Below are 15,841 nucleotides of genomic sequence, written 5' to 3'. Positions count from 1 at the left end.
GAGCTGTATGTGAAAACCTCCCCTAAAAAAAGATTTGTACTAAAATAGTTTGTGTTGGTTGTTTCTTTTGGTGACTCCTGTCTCTTTTATAACTTTCAAATCCCCCATAAAGCTCAAGCTAATAGCAGTCAAATGTTCTCGCTTCTGTCTAATCATGCTGCTATTTCTCTCTGCTGCAACCTTCTTGTTTTCTTTCTTTCAGGGTCTTCCTACTCACGTCTTCTACAACAGCTCGATACGTATGGAATTGTTTTAGTCCGCTTTGGATATGTACGATTTCAAGAGATGGATTCCATTGGTAGAGTAGAAGCCAGCGGAAAAAAGCAAGAGCACATTTTCTTTTTTTGCGACTTGATTATTAGAAACAGGCTGAACTGAATGCCTGCACCTCATTATAAGTTTGAAGCACAGCAGCAGCAGCAGCAGCATAAGAGGAAGGGAAGGCAGAATGCAAATATGTCGAATCCCATGTTTGTTCATCAGCGTGCCACATGCCAATTAATTGTTATTGGTGGCACTCCAAAGCGAGGCTTAATAATTATTGCTGCCCTCGTATATTTTCATTATTTTCTGTTTTCCTTCTGCTTTGCGGATGCAAGTCATTAAAATTTCATATCGAATGATAGACGATAGGCAAGTTTCCTCCTACAAACAGCTTTTTCCTTTTTTTGTTTCCTTTTTTCTTAGTTGTGGGAATCAGTCCCCTGGGTTTGCTTCTGTGTTAGCGTACGCTCAGGAAGTGTTCCTCGTTTCTTGTGTTTATTTTGAAGTGTTTGTTTTTAAGAATACACATTTTTGAAGGTCAGGAGCATCACTGACTTTCTTTGAGTGCGACTTGAATTGGGAAGACTTCAGTCAACGCTAGTGAAGTCACTCGTGTGTCTTTAACCAGCTTTATTGGTGCCTTTATTCTATGGGCGACAGCAAGTGATGCACCAGGCTTGTCCTTGCCTTCTTCATACCGGCATGCTGCTGTTAAATACCCTCATTGAATTTTCTGATGAACAGAAGTTATTATTAACCCCTCTGGATGCTTAAAACATGTCTGTATTTTACACAGCGATAACTGTGATTCAAAGCAAATTAACGAAAACGACAGTGTATGATTTCAGAGGTGTCAGCATGAGACTGCAGCCTCTGTCCACACCCACACGTTTCCAACATAGCGAGGTCCTCTGTTTAGTGTCAATTTAATTCAGCTTCATCACCTTGTACTGCTTAGTCTTTATGTGGGTGAGAAGGCGGCGGGGGCATATTGTAGTTAAACAGACAACGGCAGCATTTGCTTCATATTTCTCTGTCCTTTAACAGTGGAATGTGCTTACGAATAACCATTTAACGACTACCTTCCTTTTTTGGATTGGTTTGGATTGAATATTGATGCTCTATACTTTACCACGTTTCATTTTAGGATTCTGCTAATTAAAGAGACGTCTGTTTCATCTGGGTTTTAATTAAACCAACCAGAAGGTGCAAAACAAACGTGATTAGGGTCTTCACACCAGACTGGGGGTCCATTGCCTAGACGTCCTGATGTATGAGGAGAGCAGTATGAGGCTGATCATCTGCCAAGATGCATGTCAACACTTAGAGGTGTTGGAAAGCTATCCAATGCTGTTCAATACCTTCCAAAGCCTGGAAAGTTATTCAATGTTTTCTGTGCTTTAGATGTTTTTATACCTTAAAATTAGTTTTTCCACAGAGATACAAAGTCTTCCAGAGCCTTAAGGCAAACAAAGGGTTACATAGCCCTAAGAATAATAAGTAAATAGCATGTTAGTGGTAATGTTTTTTTATGAAGTACTGCTCGGTAGACCTTTAACCTTTGTTATTTATTGAGTGCTGACATCCACGTAGGCAAAGAGATGGATCCCTGGAGAAATGAAAGGGCATAGATTTCTCCCCACATGACAACTGTAGACACATCAGCCACATCATTGAACCAACTGCACCAGTTTCAGGAGCCATTATTAGAGATTTCCTGTGCTGTTTTATCTCCGAAAACAGCCTTACAGACAAATAATAGTACTTACGAACGTCAGGTCTCTCAATTAAATGTATGAAAGACGGTCATCTTCATCCAAGTATGTAATTATCAGCTTTTTTCCATGATACATTCTGTGTATTTGTATGGGGGATCCATAAATAAAAATATAAAATTAATTGGGATTGACTTAAAGGGAGTGAAGTCAATTTGCTCCCTGGCCATATTAAAACCTCTGGCCTTCATATTTTATCAATTCATTAAGAGCGTGAAGCAAAACAGATTTAAATATTCATATATTCATTTCCTCACACATGCCCCTCTTCTGATTAGATTTTAATGACATTACTTTGTCTTAAGTAAACTAGAAGCTGCATTGTGAAGACCTCTTTGATTCAGGACCTTTCCTGAAATGGAGAACTCAGACTCGAGTGTTCAGCTTGATGAGAACCCCCCCCCCCACCCCAGCTGGATTTATTGCGGCACTCTTGAGAAACGATCCCACGGGAGACTGTTTCTGCCTGAACCGTCCCCTCCACAAAGGGTCAGGAAAGAAAACAGGAAAACTTGCAGACCTGTTTCTCCTGAAATGTTTGTAGAGCACCATGTTAATGAATGCCGAGTCTACTGTGAGTAACTGGTTTATTTACATGCTAAGTTAATTACGGAATTCCTTATAATTATAATTATTTATTCCCCACCCCCCCATTTCTAATTTACAAAACCAGCTGTTGCCCCTTCAGGTAACATGAACGAATGTCACAGGTTATGACACGAGCGCTGTTTTTCTGTGCTCGACTGAAGATTTAGATCTATTTTTTTATTTTAGTTGAGTAATTTCCTTATTTTAATTGAGATGGTTTTAAAGAGTTTTTATTGAGTAAGCTTTTTAAATTGGATCTGAGAGACGAGGAGACTACTCTGGGATTGTTTTTTCTTTTCTTTATATTTTATTGAGCAGTAATCAATTTTACAGACTCTTGTAAGCACTTAAACTTTTTACAAACTAACCAGATCTAACCGGATCCTTTGCTTAGTGTTGGGGTATTCACACTTTTGGACTGTAGGCTCAAGTCAAAACAAGTTGGATTCGACAGGGTCTTAACTTGGAGTTTTAGTTGTACGGCAGTGTCATCCTTTTCTCTACCTTGATTTAAACAAAGTAATCTAGTTTGAAAGTGTGACATACTTAACACAATTCTGTTCAATTAAAAAATAGGGAGTCACAATTTTCTCAAGTGAAGGGAGTGTGTGACAGGGCATTTAATTCCCAGAAGAAGATGGACTGAAATACAAGTAAGTATGTGATTGCATGCTGTGTTTTCACTGGTTCATCAATCAGCTGGTCAGACGCCTGTGGAACACCCATGGCACCAATAAAGGACAGGCCAGGTTGGTTTTCCAGTTGACAATGTTGAGTTTTGTCTTTCTTTTGGGTGGGATCCCTCCTGGTCAGTTTGATGAGAGTTTTTCTCAAGTCATGAAATGTTGAATGGTTGTTAATTAACTTTGCAAACTGTGGAGACTGAACTCTTTTCTCCTGGCAGTGTAAATTCCTGCCAGATAGATAACTAGTGGACAATCCAGCAAATGTTGTTTTTACAATAAAGACTTCCCAAGCAGGAATCCTATGAAGTGAGATTGAAGGTCTCTGGGTTAAGTTGCAGTTTCAGGATAAAACGTTGTACCATCTTGCTTGTGAAGTAAAGACTACACAGTGACCAATAGGGCCTTCATGTGTTGGTTTGAAGAACTCAAGTAAACATTGACTTATAATTACAATAAGGTGAAAAGCAAAAGGGAAATCATAATTAAACACTGAAGAGATTTTAAATGTGTGTACTGGTGCCTCTCACGATATTAAAAAGAGTTTAATGGTTATTTATGTGTCCAGATAGCAGTTTTAACAGCATTAGGCAGCAATTTGCTCGGTTCAACTTTTGTAATGTTTTCCCTTTCACTTTTCATATTTATCTTTAAAGTATATTTGCAGTGCCATGCAAATTTCTTTTCTATTGCAATTAATAAATGTGGTTCTGCATGTAAGCTTTATTTTTTCTCCTCCTTTTTTGTGGTATTAAACATAATAAAGGAGTTCCTTAAGAACTGGGAGTCGGAGCATGGGATTGGGCCTGTTTGAAAAATGGCACTGTTATGATAAGAAGTAATTTCTAGGTAAGTAAATTGCTTTCCCTGTTCCACCACTTTTCAATTAGTCACTCTACCCAGGCTGTAGTTTTGCCATATAATAAAACAAGCTTTAATTTATTGTATTTCTGGAACTGACACAAAAGAGAAACTGAGCCAATTAATGTTCAATTTAGTTCTGGCCTGGGATTGCATACAAAGTAAGACATTCATAGAGCATCCCACAGCCACTGTAACGTAACACACGTTCGCTAGAAGTTGTATAGAAAGTGCCAGCACTTTTACTGCTACACTGGACTCTTGTAAATAGGGTAATTACAGATTTAATTGGGGCAGAATCAAATCAGACCACTTCTTCTTCCTCTCCTTCTTTCTTCCTCCTCTTCCTCTTCCTCTGTAATTTAGCAGATTCCTTATCCAAGGTGACTAACATGTTTTCAAAAGTTAACGCACCACGTACTACAACTCTTGGTCTTCCTGTGTGTTATATAAAACTTGCTCTTGTTATTCACAGTTATTATTATTCGCCAAATGGCAAAGCAACAGGTTTCAAGTTTTACTTTTTTACAAGACATTTTACTTTTCATATGTAAAGAAATCAAACAGCCATTTACATTAGAATAAATTGCCTTTCTCTGGCCCTTAGTGGATCTAAGGTTTGTGGTTTAAACATCACGTTTGCGTCAAATTATCTTATAACATGTTTTGCTGGGCTAGACAGCTCTCCCGAACCTAACTTGGTAACATTTACTAATTAGATCATGAAGTAAAGACACAGTGAAATGACATTTCCAGTATATAGCTGCAAGGAAACAGACACGTTTATTTTTATTCTTACAGATTTTTTTTTTTTATGATTAAAATGAGCATAACAAATGTTTTGAAGGTAATTCGTCAACACAGGTGAATAAATACACATTGTATATTTAATTGTGCATAGTTCTATCTCTATATTTGCACACACCAATGGTCTCAATGGTCTATTTGAAACATAAGAATGAGAGGAGGTCATTCGACCCATCGTTTGGTGTCCATTAATAACTAAGTGATCCAAGTATCCTATTGTAGCGTAAGGTACACTTATAAATTTCAATTAAAGAAGTGAATTTATAGTATCACCTTATCACGAATCCTGGAATCTTGTAGAACTCAATTTCTGTAATAATTGGACGCAGACACCAATTCCAAAGATATAAATTGTCAAATTTATTCAAAACAAAGACTAAATGTAGCACTACACTAATTATACAAAAGGGAAAAACTAATTAAAATTCAACTCTAGATCAACAAATCAAAGACAAATCACTTCCGTGACCAAATCAAAGACCATGGGATCGCATATGATAACACAAATCGTTAAACAAAAAAGGTTATAAACACATTGACTACAATACCGGTTAGTAAGACGAAGGTGAGTCTCTCGTTAGTATTATTAGTCAGACATTAAATAACTACGCAGGTTAGTATTTATGTCAGGTAACTTCTCGTTATATATATATATATATATATATATATATATATATCAGTCTCATTTACGTAGGTGCCGAGAAAGATCCTATCATTACTTGTTACCACAATTTCCCTTAACTGATTATTATTCAATGATTAAGGATAGGCAGGGCCACCAATAATCTAATGTCTATTAACTTGTGTCAATTTCAGACTAAACAGTTAAACAGGAATGAGAAGATATTTCTCGGCATTGACAGATTTTATTTCTAAAATTATCAACAAAACAGTTTAATGCAACACACATTTATATTTAAGAAAACTAAATGATATTACACATTCTAGAGTTATGAATCACAGATTAACATTTCTAATTGATTTCTCAAATGTCATGAATCATGAACTCCAAACTGTTAAACTTATCTGAACTTCGTCGCAGAGAGGCCTCTCTGCCTTCGGGCTCAGATAACAGCACACGGCATGAGGTCCGTGTGTTTTGGAACAAAGGCTGTCCGGTTCGGCTTTGTCCAAGAACTTCCACTCAGTCGATGCACCTGGAAGTTGGGGTTTCGCGAAAGTAGAGTCGTTTCCAAACAGATTTTCCACTGGTTTGAAGGCTCCAAGGTTGTGCACAAAATCTTCTTGGCAAGCAGGGTCTCTCACCGTACTTATTTGAAGACAAAGTCTTTGAGGAAAGCAGGGCCCTGTTCGTTCCAAGGGTCAAGTTTCTTAAGACTCAAATAGCTATTTAAATGACTGACACTTTCGTATACAGTCGACTTAGTCAATTGTCCAGCTGTAAAACTCCACTGATCAGGTGGGCACAGGCGGGCAGCGCAGTCTGAAAAGTTCTTTATTTAATAAAGTCCTTTAAAAGAATTCTTCGTACGGCTCAATCTCCTTCTCCCAGTTTAACTCTTCTGTTGCCGGCAAAGACTTGGTTGGTTTCTGGTTCCGGTTCTGGCAACAGAGCTACAGGTTGAGCTGTGGCAGCGAGTTTCTGGTTCAGGTGAGAGAGAGAGAGAGAAAGAGAAAGACTGTCCGCTGTTCCTTATAGTCTGTCAGATCAATAGGTGATTGGTCCCTGAGTTCTTGAGATTGGATTTCGGTTTCAGCCCCCAGTGTCCTATTGGAGGGGGGCTTGATTTATGACTGATGTCAATCCATGCCATCTTTTGGAAATGCCGGTTGGCCTGGGTTCGTAGCTCTATGTCGGGATTTCGGCTCTCATCCACTTCAAAGAGTTTTTATCACCTACAGGCCCCTTTCTCCGGACATCTCATAGCAGAATTCCAAACTATTTGGCCTCTTCTCGGTGCCATCCTCCCCAAAACTGTCACTTTGATGCAAACCAGTTCCAAGCTGATGAGCCAAGGAAATCTGATAACTTTGGGGGGGGAGAGGTCTTCTTTAGATCAGTGCTTCAGCTCAGAGCCCAAATGCTCTTATCCAAATACACCCAACATAACGCTACACTATCCAGTCTATTTTTAATGTTCCCAAATTGTGGCTTCAACCACATCGCTGGGGAGTTTGTTCCAGATGGTGACAACTCTCTGTTTGAAGAAGTGTCTCCTGTTTTCTGTCTTGAATGCCTCGAAGCCCAATTTCCATTTGTGTCCCCGGGTGTGTGTGTCCCTGCTGATCTGGAAAAGCTCCTCTGGTTTGATGTGGTCGATGCCTTTCATGATTTTGAAGACTTGAATCAAGTCCCCATGTAGTCTTCTCTAAATAGAAGTAATTCATTAAATTCACCCTGTTCCTCAGCTTCTCCCATGAAACTTGGATCCCTTACTGTAACTAACTGTATGGTGAGTCAGCACATCTCAAAGTAAGATGATGAAATAGTATTATGATATATCAGTTTTGAAATGGAAAATGGAAAACTGCAGGACTAGTCAGTGTTTGCCTTCATGGGGTACAGACCACAAACCACAGATCTAGAAAACCATGTCGCTATGCAAACAAAATAAGAAAGAAATGTGAGCTGAAGAACACTGAAAAAACTAAAATAGATGGTTTACAACTTCATGTTGATATTGTATTGGTTTTAAACCGGCAGCGTGCATCTAAATAAGTTATATCCATGCTGATGTACTGAATGAGTCTTTTTCTGGTCTAATAAGGAACATATGTTTTTTCATTCAGCAGGCTGGAGGAAAAACAACTTGGAAAAAAAAATAACATTCATTCAACTTGACTGCTTGCTTGTCTTTTTTCTTATGAGCTGAATTAAGACTAGAAAAGCAACATAGACATGTATTGCTGTCTGAAGTTTGCCTTTGGCTAAACCAGTGTTTATCAAACCTAGTGAGAAAAGAGCACACATTTCCCCCATGTTAATTCAGTGTGTGCATTGGATCAAACATCTGAGCTATTACAATAATGTGAGAACCAAACTGCTCTGACTGTGCAGGTGCATTTCTTACGTAGTTTATTTTATAGGGTCTTTATTTATTCCAGAGGCGATGGGACATGTTTCAGAGAAAACACTGATAGTGGATGTAGGATGTGGAAGCCAAGCATTGTATTTAACATTGAGGTCCTGACTTCAATCCATCACACTGCAATCTAGTGAAACTGCAGAGTAAGTCATGATCAGCAATAGCATTGACTGCTGAAAAACAAGAATGCCTTTTTGTGTCGAGTACTGAAATACTTTGGAGCCTAAAATTAGCAGTTACCAATGCATTCCAAAGTGCTAAAATACCCTTAACTCATTTCATTGATGCAGTATTGTACAGCCCAGCTTTCTGCGTAGATTTTAGTTTTTTTACCTTTTCGTTCACCATAGTTTCTCCTTGGAGATCTCCCATTCAAACAATCCAACAGACTCAGACTTTTTCTTTCAATCAGCTAGTGTTTTACTTTACAATTGCGGTTCCTAATTAAAAGGGTCACACATGCACTCCTGCCTCTCTCATCTTCCTTCCACATTGTTTCTGTGCTGCTCTCGTTTGTCTATTTTTTCTCCCTTCTATTTCAGGAATTAGCCAAGGGGATTTTAATTCAGCTTCCCCTAGTCATGACCTACCATCAGAACCGCTTGCAAAAGTTGTTTCTGCAGAGTGAACTGACTGCAGTTTGGCTTGTGTTTTCACAGAGAAGCTTACCTCCGACTCGGGAGAATTTAAACCGAATCTGAAGTTTGGAGAGGCTTCTATATCTAATGCTCCCAAAAGGGACAGAATAGGACAATAGCATGTGTTTCTACAAGGTACCAGTGATCCTGAGAACAGTGGGCTGTTCAACTTCACAGCTGATTATTAGGCAGAAAGATGATCAATTATGCAATAAAGCTGCTAAACACAAAAGCCTGAAAGAAAAACGTTTATCAGCATTTCTAACCATAGCCTCCTTTAGCTCCAGTTGTGTATGTTGGTCTAAACATCCTGCAGGACGACTCATTTGAATGATAACTTTTGAGTCTCAGTGGGACTAAATTAATGCTTAATCTAAAGACTACAAAATGACGTGCAGACGAATGTAGTGAATTCTGAATGATAAAGCGTGCAGGTTTGGCAAAATAAACAGCCTGCAGGATAACTTTAATTAGGTCCTTGTAATGTAATTAAATTTCATTTAGTTTATTTTTGCAGGAAGAAACTTTGATTCACATTTTCATAAACTATATCCATCCGTCCATCCATATATAGACGGGTGACAAATTAAAGGAAAAACCCAAATAAATGAGAGGAGGAACATAACGAATGCAGATGCCTCTAAACAGGTGTACTGCATGATACAATTAAACAATTAACATCCTATCATGCTCTGTTGCATGTATGAAAATGCTGAGCAGGCCCAGGAGCTTCAGTCACACAGACGCTCAACTGGCTGGTGTTCTCGACAAGTGGGCGAGTGCATGTGTGGGACACCAAGAGAACGGTACAGGCCTGACTGCTGGACCCCTACAGTTGAGGGGGTCCGGAGGCTCTGTTATGCTGTGGGTGGCATTTTGCTGGCATGGTTTGGTCCACTTGTCCCTTTAGAGGGAAGGGTCACTGCAAATCATTACAAAGTTATTCTGAATGATCACCTTGATGAGTATGAAAATGATGTGAATCATGCTATGGCCTTCGCAGTCACCAGATCTCAACCCAATTGATCACCTATGGGAGATTGTCGACCGACGTGCTAGACAGCGCTCTCCACCACCATCATCAAAACACCAAATGAGGGAATATCTTTTGGAAGAATGGTGTTCATCCCTCCAGTAGAGTTCAGAGACTCGTAGAATATGAGCTGAAATTGACTTTTCTTAATTTGTCATTCTTTCTTTTGTGATCACATACGAAAAGGCCCAAACTGAGGAAGGAGAGAAATGCATCTAAATGTGATCTATGTTCTTTCATTGTCTGGACAGTTTCTGAAGATTTGCAAGCACTTCTACCCATAGAATTTACTGGTGCCCCATAACAAGACGTTTGTGCGACCACAGGGAAACGCAGAAGTGTGCCAGTCACTGCTTTCAAGGAAACAGATGTAAAACATGAACAAGATTCATACCCCTATATATATATATATATGAAAATATGAATGTTTGATTGTAAAGCAATACTCATAACATTGTTTATTGCCCATTTCAGCTGCAGAAGAGACCTGTAATGATTTATCAAGAAATACATCAGTTATGGTTAAGACCAAGTTGGCTTATACAAACCCAGATTCAGCGTTTCCGGTTGATGAAATTCTCTTTCAATGTGATGAGATACTATCATCCATGCTGTTTCATTTTCCATGCAGCTAGAGATAAAAATAAATACAACTAGAAGAGTTATCAAGAGCATTGCTCTCTGTGGAAGCCCACTTCTTCAGCTATCATTAATCAGCTTTTCAGTGTTGTATGGTAAAACATTCACATATCTATCTATATATGTATCAGTGGTATATTTGGCACACAAGAAAGTGCAGCTGATGATGAGAGTTAATGTGTTTTATGCGTTGAAGAAAAAACGCCTCTGACAAAAGCAACAATTGCCACCAAGTAAAGGTTTGTCATTTGTGATTAACAAGTAGGTCAGAAAGTAGGTTTAATCTGAACCATTGTTATAAATGAAAATAGCGTAGTAATATATATGGTGTGTTAGCTAGGTAAGACAATCATATAGTTATGCATGTATTATTATATTTCTATGTAGTAAACTGTTTCTGTATTGTTGTATTACTTGGGCATGGAGACAAATCCATACCAGTAGCCTTCCATTTCTACCAACCTGCCTTTACTGTCAGGGTAAGAGTTTGTGGATACACAATTTAAAAAGAAACAAACAATGATTACAGGAAAGAAAAAAAATGGCATTATAGTTAAAAGGAGTCACAGTCCACAAGACAAAGTTCCATATTTGTTACAGAACACTGGCCAAGGGTCCAAAATCTGTGTATTTCCCTTCAATAATGACTTGCATTTTTTTACCTGCTGATTTCATACAAAGACTTGCTTTTTGTTACATCCGGCGGGAAGTAATAATAAGAACTTGTAATTCCTCCGCTGCACAGGGGGTCCAATTCCCATATTGACCTGCAAACGACGATTTATCAACCCAAATGGTCTAATAATTGGGAGCAAAATGCCAATGTTATCTTCACTGATGAGTGCACAGCTTTCCCTGTGGAGCATTTGTGCCCAATATAAACTGCATCTGGAAGGAATAAATGAATTGGGAGGGGGGGGATCAAGGCCATTAGACTGACTTCATTCTATACTATTTTAGGAAACACAACCTACGTGTTCTGGAGTGGGGTGGGGTGATGAACGTAAATCTTTGGTAATGATATCGCAGCCCTGCAAATATTAATCTCCTCCATTAGCGCGGCCGATGAACTCCGCACATTAGCCGTGGCAATTACTGTGTGAGAGAGGACACTGTGGAGGAGAGGAGCCCATTGTCATCGGTTTTGAACAAGTACTCCATAGTGCATATATTTCCGCCTGCTTTGCAATTCAAATTGTGTATTGTGGCGAGATATGTAGGGTTATGCTCTTACACGTGTTTGTGCCTTTTTGCGTTTTTCATCTTCACTTTCCAATATCCACTTATTCTTCTTAGCGGTCATTGCAGACCTCTGGAAATGGAAGACAAACAGTTTCCTCTGAGATCAAACACCTGGCCCACTTTCACTTTTCTCCCAAACTTTGCTACCATCTTGGCTCATGTCTGGTTTGTACTGACACTGCCAATGGATAACGGCTTCTATTAGAGAACGTATCTTATGGAAATGTAATCGGGAACGATTTCTGTTGAAGAACACATTTTAACCACTCATAATCTCTAGCAGTGTTGCTTTGTCTCCTCTTCCACTTAAACCCACTGAGATATGTTTGCACAGTTTTAAAGGCTGCACCTTAAACCTTCAAATTAATCTGAACATGCATGTCAGAAAGCCATCAGGTCTGAGTATTGAATGGATTTACTTCAACTGTTACTCTTATCTTTTTAATATATCGCAAGTTATGGAATTATTCATGTTTTTCTGATCTGTCAGGAAGTGGTTTACTGTGTGACGCATCCAAATGATATCATATTCCATTTTATATTTCTTTGAAACAAAACTGTTTGAAATAGATGTGTGTCAGTGGCTTACTGTAATGAAGCAAGGGAAATGAAATTCAGCTATTGGTTTTCTATACATCTTTCAAATGTAGGCTACTCCTGCAGGCACATTTCACTTTTATCGCAGGAACTTGCTTAGATTTTAGCTGCAAGCACTTCTTTCTAAACACTTTAAGTATCTGTGAGTGGTCTGTGGATGAAAGTACACTGTAAGAAACTATAACACACTGAATCTAAATAGCCCTGACCCTACACTGAAGCAAGAGCCCTTGTGCTGTATTAGTAACACACAAAAAAATCAGTTATTGTGGTCTTTTCACGATTCCTTGAAGTACGCAAGAGCTTCAGTTTTGATGGAGGTTCAAAACCAACAATAATGATAAATTGGCATCCTCGTGTTTTTTTTAAGCTGCTCAAAACCATTTTCATGACAGTTCTGGTTTCCAGGAATGGCCACCAGGCCCCGTCCAGTTGTATACTCTACTTTTGAACCTATTTTGGGGAAGTATGGGATGTTCATATTGATCTGGCGTCAATTTGAAAAACAAACGTGAGATCGGAAATGCGCCGTATTGCAATCACGACATTTATGCCCTCATTACAGCGCAGTGCGTTTCCGCGGCTGCCTCGAACGAGCATTGCATTTTTTTTATTGAAGAAACTAATCTGATGAAGCGGAGGTACATGAGAGTTCATACTGGGCACTTCTGGTAATGAGAGTAAAACAAAGAAACTGAATAAACCAGCAGGGATAAGCTGTAGGACTGACAGAGAATGATGTGTCCACTATTAAGTCAAATATGACTCAGCGGAGAACAGCTGATTAAATAGTTGCTTGAGGAGATTTTGCAGTGCAGTCTTTTGACCCTTCGCCCCATGATAGAGGCCTTTCAATTGATAAGCTGCTTGTCATGTTGCAGACAGGCGGTGGAGTTCTTTGTCACGTGACCAGCCAGAAATGGAAGCTGGATTTTTGTCCTTTCTTCTATACTGAAAAATTCACATTGTGTGTCCTTTTTTAATGAGATGAGGAGTAAAGATCCCATCAAGCTGCCAAGCATTTGAAGTTTTTTTTTACAAGAAGGTCACAGTATTTGGGGACTCTCGTTGTGCTGCCTCAGATGGACGTAGAGGTCACTCATTTCCCCCCAAACATAATAAAATTGATTAAAATTTGACATCGCATTCAGAGACAAGGGTATAACTTGGCATAACCCACTAGGGGAGTCAGTCATTTTAATCTGAAAACTGTAACATTGTAAATGTAAACACAAAAAAGTATTAATAATTACATAGTATTTTTCTTTTACTTATAACAATACAAAAATTACTTACATATTACTATGATTTACTTTTCATTAATTCTAATTTACTTGGATTTACTTGTTCTATCAGGATTGCTTAATCCAAAATACTGGATTACTTGAATTTCTTATTGGCTATTAATTAAAATTACTCATGGAGTGCATTCATTTTATATATATAATATATATATATATATATATATATATATATATATATATTGAAGTACTTGTTTTGTTTACTGAACATAACAATATATTGACTTTACATTACTTGCAATTGCTATCACATATTGCACATTACTAAGAATTAAATGTAGAACAGACACATTTGCTTGTGTTTTGTTTACTAGTTTTGTGTAATTTATTAATGTAAGAATAAACAAGTGTGTGTGTGTGTGTGTATATATATATATATATATATATTTTTTTTTTAAGTGAATAAATATATATATAACCTTTTATTAGGTACTTTTCTTATTAGGATGCTACAATATCTCTCTTAGTTATCTTACCACAGTAATTGGACACATTTCCTGGACTGTGTCCCTCCTACAAGGTTTTAATGACCTTCTTCATGCTGTAAATGCTGCATCATTTGAGATTGTCCCAGTAATGTGAAAAGCAATGGTGGTTCATAAAGGAGAACATTATAAGAAATAATGGCACACCTGAAGATTTTAAGAACATATGAAACTGCATGTTTTTTTGATAGGGCACCTGGTTTTTCATGTCTGGCTTTCAATAATGTCAGTTGCTTATATAAGCCACAATAAGCCACTGATTGTTTTTTGTTTTCATTGCAATATGCAAAGAAGCTCAATTTAAAAAAAATGTGCCAGCATATAATTATTAACTGTGAGTAAATATGGATTTTGATTATAATTAGTGGCCATGACACTAGCAACCAAACACTTTTCATCTGCCTTTATGTTTCGCATAAGATCATCTTCTTTGAAGTGCTGATTTAATTGCCTACGGACCTTTATTAAACTCTGTGCTCGGAGAACAGTTTAGCAGCAATCATCACTTCAAACTGGGCCATCTACAGCAGTGAAGCACAGTGCTGTTTTTAAAAGCTTGTGGGCTGTGTGTGTGTGTGTGTGTGTGTGCACGTCTGTGCATGTCTGTGCATGTGGTGAAATTTGCTAAACCGTGGGATGCAATTTCCATTTTAATTTACTAATATTTACATATATAGGTTGATGGCACTTTAAAATAATTTTTTAGATATGTGTGTGTATATATGTATATATACACTCACCTAAAGGATTATTAGGAACACCATACTAATACTGTGTCTGACCCCCTTTCGCCTTCAGAACTGCCTTAATTCTACGTGGCATTGATTCAACAAGGTGCTGAAAGCATTCTTTAGAAATTTTGGCCCATATTGATAGGATAGCATCTTGCAGTTGATGGAGATTTGTGGGATGCACATCCAGGGCACGAAGCTCCCGTTCCACCACATCCCAAAGATGCTCTATTGGGTTGAGATCTGGTGACTGTGGGGGCCAGTTTAATACAGTGAACTCATTGTCATGTTCAAGAAACCAATTTGAAATGATTCAACCTTTGTGACATGGTGCATTATCCTGCTGGAAGTAGCCATCAGAGGATGGGTACATGGTGGTCATAAAGGGATGGACATGGTCAGAAACAATGCTCAGGTAGGCCATGGCATTTAAACGATGCCCAATTGGCACTAAGGGGCCTAAAGTGTGCCAAGAAAACATCCCCCACACCATTACACCACCACCACCAGCCTGCACAGTGGTAACAAGGCATGATGGATCCATGTTCTCATTCTGTTTACGCCAAATTCTGACTCTACCATCTGAATGTCTCAACAGAAATCAAGACTCATCAGACCAGGCAACATTTTTCCAGTCTTCAACTGTCCAATTTTGGTGAGCTTGTGCAAATTGTAGCCTCTTTTTCCTATTTGTAGTGGAGATGAGTGGTACCCGGTGGGGTCTTCTGCTGTTGTAGCCCATCCGCCTCAAGGTTGTACGTGTTGTGGCTTCACAAATGCTTTGCTGCATACCTCGGTTGTAACGAGTGGTTATTTCAGTCAAAGTTGCTCTTCTATCAGCTTGAATCAGTCGGCCCATTCTCCTCTGACCTCTAGCATCAACAAGGCATTTTCGCCCTCAGGACTGCCGCATACTGGATGTTTTTCCCTTTTCACACCATTCTTTGTAAACCCTAGAAATGGTTGTGCGTGAAAATCCCAGTAACTGAGCAGATTGTGAAATACTCAGACCGGCCCGTCTGGCACCAACAACCATGCCATGCTCAAAATTGCTTAAATCAACTTTCTTTCCCATTCAGACATTCAGTTTGGAGTTCAGGAGATTGTCTTGACCAGGACCACACCCCTAAATGCATTGAAGCAACTACCA

This window comes from Amia ocellicauda, chromosome 16, assembly GCF_036373705.1.
Source record: "Amia ocellicauda isolate fAmiCal2 chromosome 16, fAmiCal2.hap1, whole genome shotgun sequence".
Classification (NCBI taxonomy): domain Eukaryota; kingdom Metazoa; phylum Chordata; class Actinopteri; order Amiiformes; family Amiidae; genus Amia; species Amia ocellicauda.
The sequence above is the reverse complement of the archived record's forward strand: the minus strand, read 5'-3'. Positions refer to the sequence as shown.